The sequence below is a fragment of the Sus scrofa genome, chromosome 1, assembly GCF_054392235.1.
Source record: "Sus scrofa isolate SSC_HxYL_T2T_F1_AM1 chromosome 1, Sscrofa_HxYL_maternal_Yorkshire_Landrace_v2.0, whole genome shotgun sequence".
NCBI lineage: Eukaryota > Metazoa > Chordata > Mammalia > Artiodactyla > Suidae > Sus > Sus scrofa.
This window is the reverse complement of record NC_139383.1, coordinates 83,015,661-83,027,461: the sequence shown is the minus strand read 5'-3', so window position 1 is coordinate 83,027,461 and position 11,801 is coordinate 83,015,661. Positions and strand designations below refer to the sequence as shown.

Sequence of the window (11,801 nt, the reverse complement as noted above, 5' to 3'; positions counted from 1 at the left end):
AAAGAAAATAGAATTATCATCATTAGTATCCTTACATAGAAAATTAATCAGTTAGTATAAGAGAGTTTAAAATTACGAATGTGAGTAGGTCACCTATGACCTCCTGTGTTTCTAGGTATAAAATAAGTCAGAAAATGCCTTATTCTATGATTCTGAGGTTTCCTTTTCCAACACTTCTCTGCCAAGCCTATCTCCTGCTACTCTTATATACTCCTGGTTACACAAAACTTCTCCACTGCCTGGCACACTACACCCCTTTATTCTTCCACAATGCCATGGCCAAGGATGCCTTTCTTCCCTGCTTCTCTCCTTTCACTTCTTACCTCTAATGCTCCCTCCTTAAAGCCTTTCCAGACACGCCCATTAAGCCCATGAGAGCCTTATTATTATTATTATTTTATCTTTTTAGGGCTGCACCAGTGGCATATGGAAGTTCCTGGGCCAGGGGTCGAATCAGAGCTATAGCTGCCGGCCTACACCATGGCCATAGCAATGTGGGATCTAAGCCACATCTATGACCTACACCACAGCTTAATGCCGGATCCTTAACCCACTGAGCAAGACCAGGGATTGAACTCAAGTCCTCACAGATACTAGTCAGGTTTGTTACTGCTGAGCCATGATAGGAACTCCTGTTATTATGTGTTGATTGCACCCACAGCATGTGGAAGTTCCAGGGCCAGGAATCAAAGCGCAACACAGCAGTGACCCAAGCCACAGTAGTGACAATACTGGATCCTTAACCCACTGAGCCACCAGGGAACTCCAAGAGCCTTATTATTATACCTACATTACCTGTTTACAGGAATACTGATTATATGAAACAATTTATATTACAAACTATGAGACTCAAAACAAGCAAAAAAAAAAGAACTGATATATATATATAGTCTCATATATATTACAAACTATGAGACTCAAAACAAGCAAAAAAAAAAAAAAAGAACTGATATATATATATATAGTCTTTTTAGGGTGGAACCTCCTTTATGGAGGTTCCCAGGCTAGGGGTTAAATCAGAGCTATAGCCACTGGCCTATACCACAGACACAACAACACCAGATCCAAGCCCCGTCTGTGACCTACACCACAGCTTACAGCAATGCCGGATCCTTAACCCACTGAGCGACACCAGGCATGGAACCTGCATCCTCACTGATGCTAGTCAGATTTGTTTCCACTGAGCCAAGATGGGAACTCCCATACTGGGATGTACTATGTGGGGAAGGGGAAGTAATAGGAATGAAACTCCAGTAGCCATTAATCTGGAAGACTTTGACTACACTGACTGCTAAAAGGCATCTTTGACTACACTGACTGCTTTGGATCTGGTACCAACATGATGATGGGCAGGTTGGCGCCCTGCGCTATCAGTACAGCTGGTGCCCATTTCCACTAGCAGCCATTCCCATCACTGCCAAAGCCCCCACTGTGATGTGCTCCCCTGGAGATCTAAGACTCGTGGGCAGCAGCTGGATGGTCCCTTTCTCAGTGGATAATCCAGTGTGTCCAGCTGTGCCTGGTGCCATTACCCCTCCTGTAGGCCTGGAGAAGAGCAGACCAGTGCAGGCTTTCTGTCCTCTGCTTGGGGTTCTAGCCTGTACCAGGAGACACTGCTGTATGCCATCTTTTTTTTTTTTTTATTTGTGGTTTGTGCTCCCCCACCAGAACGCAAACTCCATGAGGCCAGGGAATTTTTCTGGTTTTTTTTCACTGCCCTATCCCTTATGCTTGGAACAGAACGGTAACCAATAGAACTCAGAACTTAGTAATTTGCTATGTAAACAAAAGAGAAAGCTTTAACTGTTTTAGAGACTTTCATTAAAACACACTGAAATTTCTGCTTGAGAAACTGAGTAGCATATTAATCCTGGTAAAATTTCACTGATAACTTAAAGTAACGAGAAAGGGATATTTTTGTGAAAAAGTAATCTACAAACTAGAAAGCATACTTCACATACAACTTTTTATAAAAAGATATAAAATAAAATGTCATGAAATAACACCTAGAGATTAAACAGAATTATGTACAGATATTTGAAAAAACTCAATAGACTTTTCTCTAACTTGAAATGAAAAATTAAAAATGGGGAAAAAAATGAATGGATAAAGAAGACATCATACACACACACACACACACACACACACACACACACACACACACACAATGGAATAAAAAAGAATGGAATGTCCCTTACAGCAATATAGATGGACCTAGAGATCATCATACTAACTGAAGCAAGTCAGAAAGAGAAAGACGAACACCATATGGTATCACTTATATATGGAATAAAATACAATACAAATCAATTTATCTACAATACAGAAACAGACTCACAGACATAGAAAACAGAATTGTGGTTGCCAAGAGGGAAGGGTTTGGGAAAGGGATGGACTGGGAGGTTGAGATTAGGAGATGTAAGCTATTATACATATGATAGATAAACAGCAAGATCATACCATATAGCACAGAGAACTATATTCAATAATCTGTGATAAACCCTAATGGAAAAGAGCATGAAAAAGAATGCAATATATAGGAATAACTGAATAATTTTTGCTATACAGTAGAAATTAACCCAACACTGTAAATCAACTATACTTTAATCAAGTACATTTTTTAAATTTTAAAAATATGAAAAAAGCTAGGCTGTAGTTAAAGTCTCAGAAACATATGAATAGGTATGAAGTGACAAACTTCTAAATGTTATGTCCTTGAAAATCTGCCTGCATAAATAATAATCAAAATATTGATATTTTGAGAATAAGGCTTGTTCTTGGAAGTATGAACATATGCTCGTTCTTTCACTTAATAATGGTACTAACTCATTTGCTGATGTCATTAGCCAGTCTTTTCACGTGAATTAGTCTGGTCTGAAACTAATTTATCAGTTTAACAGGTCCTCCATATCTTATGGCACATGAATGACAATGCCAGTTGGATACCTCTTGATATTCTTGATATTCTGGATTCCCATACACTGTTAGCAAAATTTTCAAAGACACCCTAAAATGCCAATTCAACTCTAAAAAAAAAAAAAAAAAAAAAAAGCAGAAAAACACTGAGGCTTAGAAATCCAGGCAACTGGGAGGAGTTAAAGAGTTAAAGTCCTATGGTTGGGTTCATATTCTATCACTACCATTTACAAATCTTTTAAGAAATCAATGAATAAGTAAACTGAAATCTTAAAATCCCTGAAAAAATTTTAAATATATGTGGCATCATTTTATTTAAGCCAGTTTTTAAGAATGATACATGAATGTGATTCCTACCAACCAGCAGCTTTCCCAAAAGCATTCACAAGAAACGAGAAGGGGAATTTTGAACAACATAATACATCTCGGCTCTCTATTTCATTTTTTTTCATACTAACAGAGACATATTAATAGAGAGATACTCTGTAGAAATTTATAAACAAGTCAGTTCCATGTGAAACTTGACAGTGAAGCACTAGCTTAATACTTTCTCTTTATTAAAGGTTGAGATAACATATAACTGTTTCAAAGAATTTTTACCTTCAGATTCTCCCACAGGGTCTGTCCAACAAAGGACAGTGTAACCAAAGTATAAATGGAGGTTCTAACTTTCAAATGATTTCTCCTGAGTCCTTCATGTAATATTAGGTTTCCGACCACCTATTACTCTAATTCTCTGAAAGCGTTCTCATCCACCCTAGGTTCAGCCCTGGTTTTCTCCTCTTCTGACTTTCTTTTGCTTTCCTTACTCCTTAAAAAACCTTTTGGACTAGATCCCTAGACAGCAGAAGGGTATGCTATTTCACTGCTGAGGGCAGCAAACAGGGCAACTATTCTTTTGGACTCTACTAATTAATCTATGTATGTCTTCTTGAGAAAACTGAGACTCTCAAGCAGCAAAGAAAAAATTTCTGGCAAAACAAGGGACCTATATTAGAAACTAGGCCTGCACAGAGCAAACATAACTGAGAAAGAAACTTCATCCTGAGTAGTTTCTTAGAAATGATCGCCGTAAGAACAGAACAAATAGGATCTATATTCCACACTAACCATCTTGAATATTTCCAATGACCCTTAGTCTGCCTTCTTTTTTCCCTAAATAATGACTAAAAAGAATCCAGCTGGATGGCAAAAAGGTAAACATTATCTATATCACAAAAATCTCTAAGACAATCTATACATGTATGGTAAATTCATTATGATAACAGAATTCATCGATTTTTTTTGTGTGTGTGTGTGTCTTTTTTAGGGCTGCACCCGTGGTATATAGAGGTTCTCAAGGTAGGGCTCAAATTGGAGCTATAGCTGCGGGCCTACACCACAGCCACAGCAACGTAGGATCTGAGCCACATCTTCCATCTATACCACAGTTCACAGCAACGTAGGATCTGAGCCACATCTTCCATCTATACCACAGTTCACAGCAACTCCGGATCCTTAACCCACTGAGCGAGGCCAGTGATCAAACCTGCGTTCTTATGGATTCTCATCAGATTCATTTCTGCTAAGCCATGACAGGAACTCCGAATTCATTGATTTTAATGTTTGAAGCCATAATTCACACTAAAAGGTGTTTGTATGTCCAGAATAATACCTACCACTTTGTAGGCAATTGACAAAAAAGTGTTGGATGAACACATTAATCATTAATAAATCATTAATTAATGCTTTGCTATAACTATACGATTACTGTTATGTGTTTTGGAGTAGACAAAGCAGAAAAGTGAAGAAGGAAGGTTTAAAAAGGCAAAAGAAAGGAGAAAGTAATAATCGCAAAAAACTTGAAACAACTAAGCCACATTGGTTTGTAAGAATATTACTCAAAGGGAGTTCCCTAGTGATGCAGTGGGTTAAGGATCTGGTATTGTCACTGCTGTGGTGCAGGGTTCAATCCCTGGCCTGGAAACTTTTGCATGCCATGGGTATAGCCAAAAAAAAGAAGAAATTTACTCAATAGTAAAAAGAAATAAACTACTGAAACAAGAAACAGAGATGAACCTCAAATGCAGTATGTAACGAAAGAGGCCAGCCTCAAAAGTCTTCGCACTGAAATGATTTCATTTATTTGACTTTTTGGAAAAGGCAAAATTACAAGGATTGAAAAAATCAGTAGTTCTTAGGGCCTGGGGAGTGGAGAGAAGAGATGAATACAAAGGGGCAGCACAAAGGAACTTTTTTCGAGGTGATGGAACTTTTCTTGATTGTGGTGATGGAGCAGTGCACACTTGTCAAAACTAACAGAAGTGTACACCAAAAAGAGTGAATTTCACGATGCTAAATTTTATCAGTCTCTAAAAAGTCAATTCAGTAGCTAATCTGCACCTTACTTGAAAAGATTATAACTGAGATGACTATAAGTTTGCTTAGCAAATTATCCACATATTTCACACTCCAAATTCTAAAATACCTCTTTCTAAATCCAATTTGCCTTTGAGTTCCTTACCAAATTGTTTTCACAATTTATGATCGCAAACGAACTACATACAGATTCGACAAATGTGACATTATGGATAATATGGCATATCTATCCTAAAAGGTATTCTTTCCTATCAAAAAGGTTTTAGGATTAATTTCAATAGTAATTTGGGGGAGAAACTATTTATATGGAAAGAATACAAAAGGAGGTTCATTTGTATTTTGATGATTTATTATTCTGAAATAAAGAGACCAAATTGAGTTTTAGTTTTAAATATAATAAGTTCATGAGAGTTCCTTTGGTGGCTCAGCATTTAATGAACTCGACTAGGATCCATGAGGATGCGGGTTCAATCCCTAGCCTCACTCAGTGGGTTAAGGATCCGGCATTGCCGTGAGCTGTTATGTAGGTCGCAGACATGGCTTGGATCTGGTGTTGCTATGGCTGTGGTATAGGCTGGCAGCTGTAGCTCCAATTTGACCCCTAGCCTGGGAACCTCCATATGCCACAGGTGAGGCCCTTAAAAGCAAAAATAAATAAACAAACAAATAAATACATATGTTCAAAGGTATTAACATAATGTCTGTGCATATTTCATACCTATAGAATGAAAAGTGGTACTAATTTGCCCTGGACACATTTTTTTCTCCAAATCTTCCAGAGTGCTAAAAATTGGTCTTTTATTTTTTTTCTTTCTAATTGACAACATAGATAATAACTTTTAGAATTCTCCTGGTGGCATGCAATCTCATCATTTCCAAAACCCATCAGCCAGATGGGATATAGATTTCCACGGTAAAGTTTATATCAGAAAAATAATCATATAAAATGATTATTTTGAATGCATTCAGCTGTGCAACCAAATTCTCTAGTGATATTCTCCTTTAAGAAGTAGAAAAATTAATTATTTAAAAGCTAACAATATGGAGTCCTCTCTGTGGCACAGCAACGTAAGGATCCGGCATGGTTTCTGTGGCAGCATGGGTTCAATTTCCAGCCTGATGCAGTGGGTTAAGGATCTGGCATTGCCGTAGCTGTGGCTTGGATTTGGTCCTTAGCCTGGGAACTTCCATAGGCCATGGGTATGGCCTTAAATTTTTTTTAAAAAAAACCCAATAATATATTAACAGCTTCTTTAAGAAAAAATATTTGGTTTTATTACACAGCAATTAATTTTTACTCATTTCTGATATAAAGAATTTAAATTGGTATACTTAATGATTCTAAAACTATATCTAGAATACACTTGGCCCTAGAAACACTAAAACTTATAGCCAAGTATCATAACTTTATAACACCTAAAGTTTATTTCCTCTAGGTATTATAGGATATAAGCAAGCATAACTATACTGTAGTTTAACTGATGTTTGCTTAATTTTTTTAAAGAAAGAGCAAATGTACTTTTTAAAATATCAGATGAGAGATTTAATTATTTCTTACTTAAAAGTCAGATCTTTATAAATTCCCTATAATACTGAAAATGTTATCAACACCAACACTACATTTTCCAAACATAACTCAAAATCATTAATTAAAGTTTCAAACTCCTTTCAGCAAGATGCAATGCTATTCTCCCAAAGGTTTTAAAGCCAGTTTCACAAAGTCACCAAACCAGTAGAGAAAAGTACCTGTTAATACTTGATTAGACTGGTAATTCTTAGTAAAGTATTGAAACTACCAATGTATCAAATGATAAAACTAAATTGAAGGTTTCCAATTGAAATGCATATAAATAATCCAAGCCAAATAGGTAACACCAGTTGCCAGAGAGTCTCTAATAATCACATGCATATTGACACTATTTAAAAAAAATAAATAAATACTATATGTGTGACTGAGAAAAAACCCTCTAAATATGCTTATGACAGTACATATAGTCATTACTCAGATGGTGAAGCAGAATGATCAGGGTTACAAGATAATTGTCTATTGTACCTTTGTTTGATTTGGGAACTTTTTGAGGTACAAGCAGAACCAACAGAGTATGAAAATTCAACAGCAATTCAACACATTGAGTTACCAATTAAATTACACATGAACTTGGAGTTCCCTGGTGGCCTAGCTGATTAAGGATCCCGTGTTGTCATTCCTATGGCTCAGATCACTACTCTGGCACAAGTTCAGTTCCTGGCCCAGGAACTTCCATGTCCTGTTCTGTGGCCAAAAAAAAAAAAATTTTACACATGCATTTGTAAATATCCCTTGCCTATATCTGAGTGGTAACCTCCATCAAAAAGGCATGTCCTCCTTTTTTCTGGATTAGTGAGATGTCCTCCAATGTTTTCCCACAATATCATACTTTTATTGTGGAACTTCCAATATTTCACTATTTCTGTTTAACAGCTATTTTATCCACAGGTCTAGATGCTTTTGAAGGACAGACACTATGCTATTCATATTTGTATGACAGCACCAAATCCAATGTCAGGATGGAGTAGCAACTCCATCAATTCTATGTATGTATGTATTTTCTAGGGCTACACCTGTGGCATATGCAAGTTCGCAAGCTAGGGGTCAAATCAAAGCTGCAGCTGTGGGCCCATCCCATAGCCACAGCAATACCAGATCCAAGCTGCATCTTCAACATATGCCATAGCTTGTAGCAATACCAGATCCTTAACCCACTGAGTGAGGTCAGGGATTGAGCCCACATCCTCACAGACATTAGGTTGGGTCCTTAAACCTCTGAGCCACAATGGGAGCTCCTCCATCAATTTTAAATAAACAAATGGATAAATAAATATATGGATCCAAAATAATGTTTCAGTTTCATGTTGTTCAGTTCTACTGTGGTTCTGTTTTGAATAACTATCCCACTTAATTCAAATTCAAACTAAGATTTTTTTAATATATGCAGTAATACAAAGATTGCTCATGATTTGAAATCTCCCAAACAATAATTGAGCTTTCCATACACACATTAGATTATTTAATTAAATGAATCCACTAGTAAGAGCTTTTCAAACTGACTTTGAGCCAGGCATTCAAGGTCAACTTGGTTTCACAAAAAGACATGTCTACATATCAGCCTAAGGGTCAGAGCTGGTGGTGATTTTTTTAAAGTACCTTCATCTAAGCGAGGGTTTCTCAACATCAGCATTAGTGACATTTGGGGCTAGAAGATTCTGTGTTGCAGCAGTTGTCCTACTTTAGAAGGTACATTTGGTCTATCATAGTTTGCATAAGTCCATATACTTTAAATTTACACACATAATCTACCAGCAAACATGAATTCATGGCAACATAAGTCTAAAGACATACTATTTGGATTTAGACCCAAGTCTGATTCACAAGCCGATATTAACACTATGATTTTGAAAAGGTACTTAAAGTGTTTAGGAAACACTCCTCAACTTTTGCATATACTGATTTAGAGTAATCAAACAAGCATAGCATATGTGTATGTTAGGTGTGACTCATTTGGTTGTTAAGGGGATAAAATGAGACCAGATATTTTTGTATCCTCTGTAAATTATACAGTATCATAAAAAATGCTTGTGTTACCAATAATGACTTTTAAAACAAAATCACAAATATGCAAGAGCTAAGCAAATACTGACCTTTATTCTTCACATTCTTAGTATTGTCAGAAAAATCCTGAATTGAAGAATCAGTTTTTTAGAGACGCTGTCAGTACTTTTCGTGATGGTCCAATTTAGCTCCCTGCCAAAGGTTCTGAGCCTAAGGTCTATGGATCTAATCAAAAACTCTCAGGAATCAGTGGGTATAATTCAGGAGTCTTTCAATGTGGACATCTTTTCTCACTAACTATGAAACTTCATTTTTCCATCCGTTATAAAAGAAGGTAATAAAGAAGAAAAATATTAGTAGTAGTTCCTGTGACTCTGCCATATATAGAAATAACAAGTACCTGTATATGGCATTACATCTGTAGCATATATCTTGAAGTGTCATTTCTGTTTACAATTACTTTGAAATTCTGGTAGTTTTAGATGCAAAATACAGTTGTTGAACAACATCAAAAGGGAGTTCCCATTATGGCTCAGTGGAAACGAATCTGATTAGCATCCACGAGGATGCAGGTTCAATCAGTGGCCTCACTCAGTGAGTTAAGGATCCGGCATTGCCATGAGCTGTGGTGTAGGTCACAGACACGGCTCAGATCTGGCGTTGCTGTGGCTGTGGTGTACGCCAGCACCTGCAGCTCTGATTTGACTCCTAGCCTCGAAACTTCTATCTGCCACGGTTGTGGCCCTCAGAAACAACAACAAACAAAAACAATAACAACAACCCCCCCACCCCAAACAGGCATACAGACTAGTCATGTTGATGACCTTCATACAGATCTCTTTAAAAAATAAAATTTAAGGTTAAATTGCCCATATTTAAATATAATATCTTGCCATTTAAGTCTTTAATAAAGAGGAATATATCTTGCAACATCACACACTTATCTTTTTAATATTTTGATATTTCTATTTCATTATAATTGGTTCCTTTTGTAACTCTGTATGTATTCTATCTCCTTAAACCATTGTTTTGAGGAGTCACAGACTTCATCAAATTTCCAAACGGGACTTTGGCAAAAAATATGTTAGGAACAGTTGCAGAGAACCATGCTTCAGTTTCCTAAGGGACACTGACTTCATATTATCAACATGATATTCCCAGAAACACCACCAGAGGGCTTTCTTACTTCAGATCCACAGCTAAGATTTTCAGAAGTATTTTGTCTCTTCTTACAGTTACCTTATGGAAGACTGCGAAGCGCACTGTATTGACCAGAGTTCTCCACAAAAACGGAACCAGTGGGGGTATGCATGTACATCATACATACAAAGAAACTGACTGAGGAATTGGATCATGCAATAATGGAAGCCGACAAGTCCCTAGATCTGAAGTCAGTAGGCTGGAGACTCAGAGAGCCCATAATGTGATTTTAGCCCAAGTCCAAAAGCCTGAGAGACCACAAGTGTTGAGACTACAGTTCTACTATGAAGGTCAGTGGGTTCAAGACCCAGGAAGAACCAAAGATTTAGTTCAAGTCCAAGGGCAGGGAAAAAAAAATAAAACTTGATGTCCAAGCCTGTAAGAGGGGTTGCCTCTTACTCATGGGAGGGTCAGCCTTTTTGTTCTATCCAGGCCTTCTACTGATTGGACAAGTCCCATCCACACTAGGGAGGGAAGTCTGCTTTACTCTGTCTCCCAATTCTTATATGGATCTCATCCAGAGGCACCCTCCCAGACAGACCACATAACATTTGAGCAGTGGCCCAGTCAAGTTAACACAAAATTAATCATCAAACTCACCAAAGACTTTTCAACAAATATTTCTTGAGTGAATGCTTACAATGATTACAGTCATTAAACCAATGGAGCAATGACATGTCGAACATGGTCCAAAACTTCAGGAAGTTTACAGTCTAGAGAGTTTAACAGAATATTATACAAATAGCTATACAAATAACTATAAAATAACAGTGTGATAAGTACAGATAAAAAAAAAGTTGGAAAACTTAAGATCTAACTTAATTTAGAGGCTTAAAAAGGAAGAGCTCACTGAGCAGTGAGGTTCAAATGAGATGTGAAGGGTGAACAGAAGAGGAGGGGTTGACCAGATGAAAAGCTGGGGGTGAGATCTTTATGTTTCTGGCAGCTCTGGCTATGGCAGACTGCTAACTACCTACTGCAACATTTACTCTCCTTTTCCTGCCCAGCAAGAAAATCCTAATGCTACAATGGGCGGTAATGCATCAGATAAAAGACGACAATCCCAGATTCCCCTGGACTTGGATGTGGTCAAGTGGCTAAGTTCCAAACAATGACATGGAAGCAGAAGTGTTGTGTGGGGATGTGGAGAAGGCTCCTGAAAGAGAGCTGACTCCACTGGAAAGCAGGTCTTCTTGGGATTCTCTTATTTCTTCCGGTGGCCAGCTTGGAGAGAGTATATGATGTCCATAAGCCTATAGTCAGCAGGACCATGAAGTGTTTTTTTGTTGTTGTTGTTTTATTGTTGTTTTTTTAATGGCTGCACTTGCAGCACATAGAATTTCTGGGCTAGGGCTTGAATCAGAGCTGCAGCTGCTGGCCTACACGACAGCCACAGCAAAGCCAGATCCAAGCCACATCTGTGACCTACACCACAGTTCACAGCAACACCAGATCCTTAACCCACTGAGCAAGGCCAGGGATCGAACCCACATCTTCACAGAGATTACAATGGGTTCTTAACCCACCAAGCCACAATGGGAACTCCCATGAAGTGTACTAAAAGGCAGTGAAGTGGCAATGTTCCTGATGACCCTATGGACACACCCAAGAGCCCTAGACTGTCTACCTCTAATTTCCTTCAGGCATAAAAAAGAAATAAGCTAGATCTTGAGTTGCTGCAGTTCTGTTGTGTTTTGTTTATTTTACATACAAAGTCTAATTCTAAATGATACACTGG

General features: G+C 37.7%; 1 protein-coding gene across 3 annotated transcripts in view; it reads right to left on the bottom strand.

The window, feature by feature from the left end:
* The window catches only part of ME1 (malic enzyme 1), a 190,397-nt gene that overhangs the window by 163,414 nt on the left and 15,182 nt on the right, over positions 1-11,801 (bottom strand).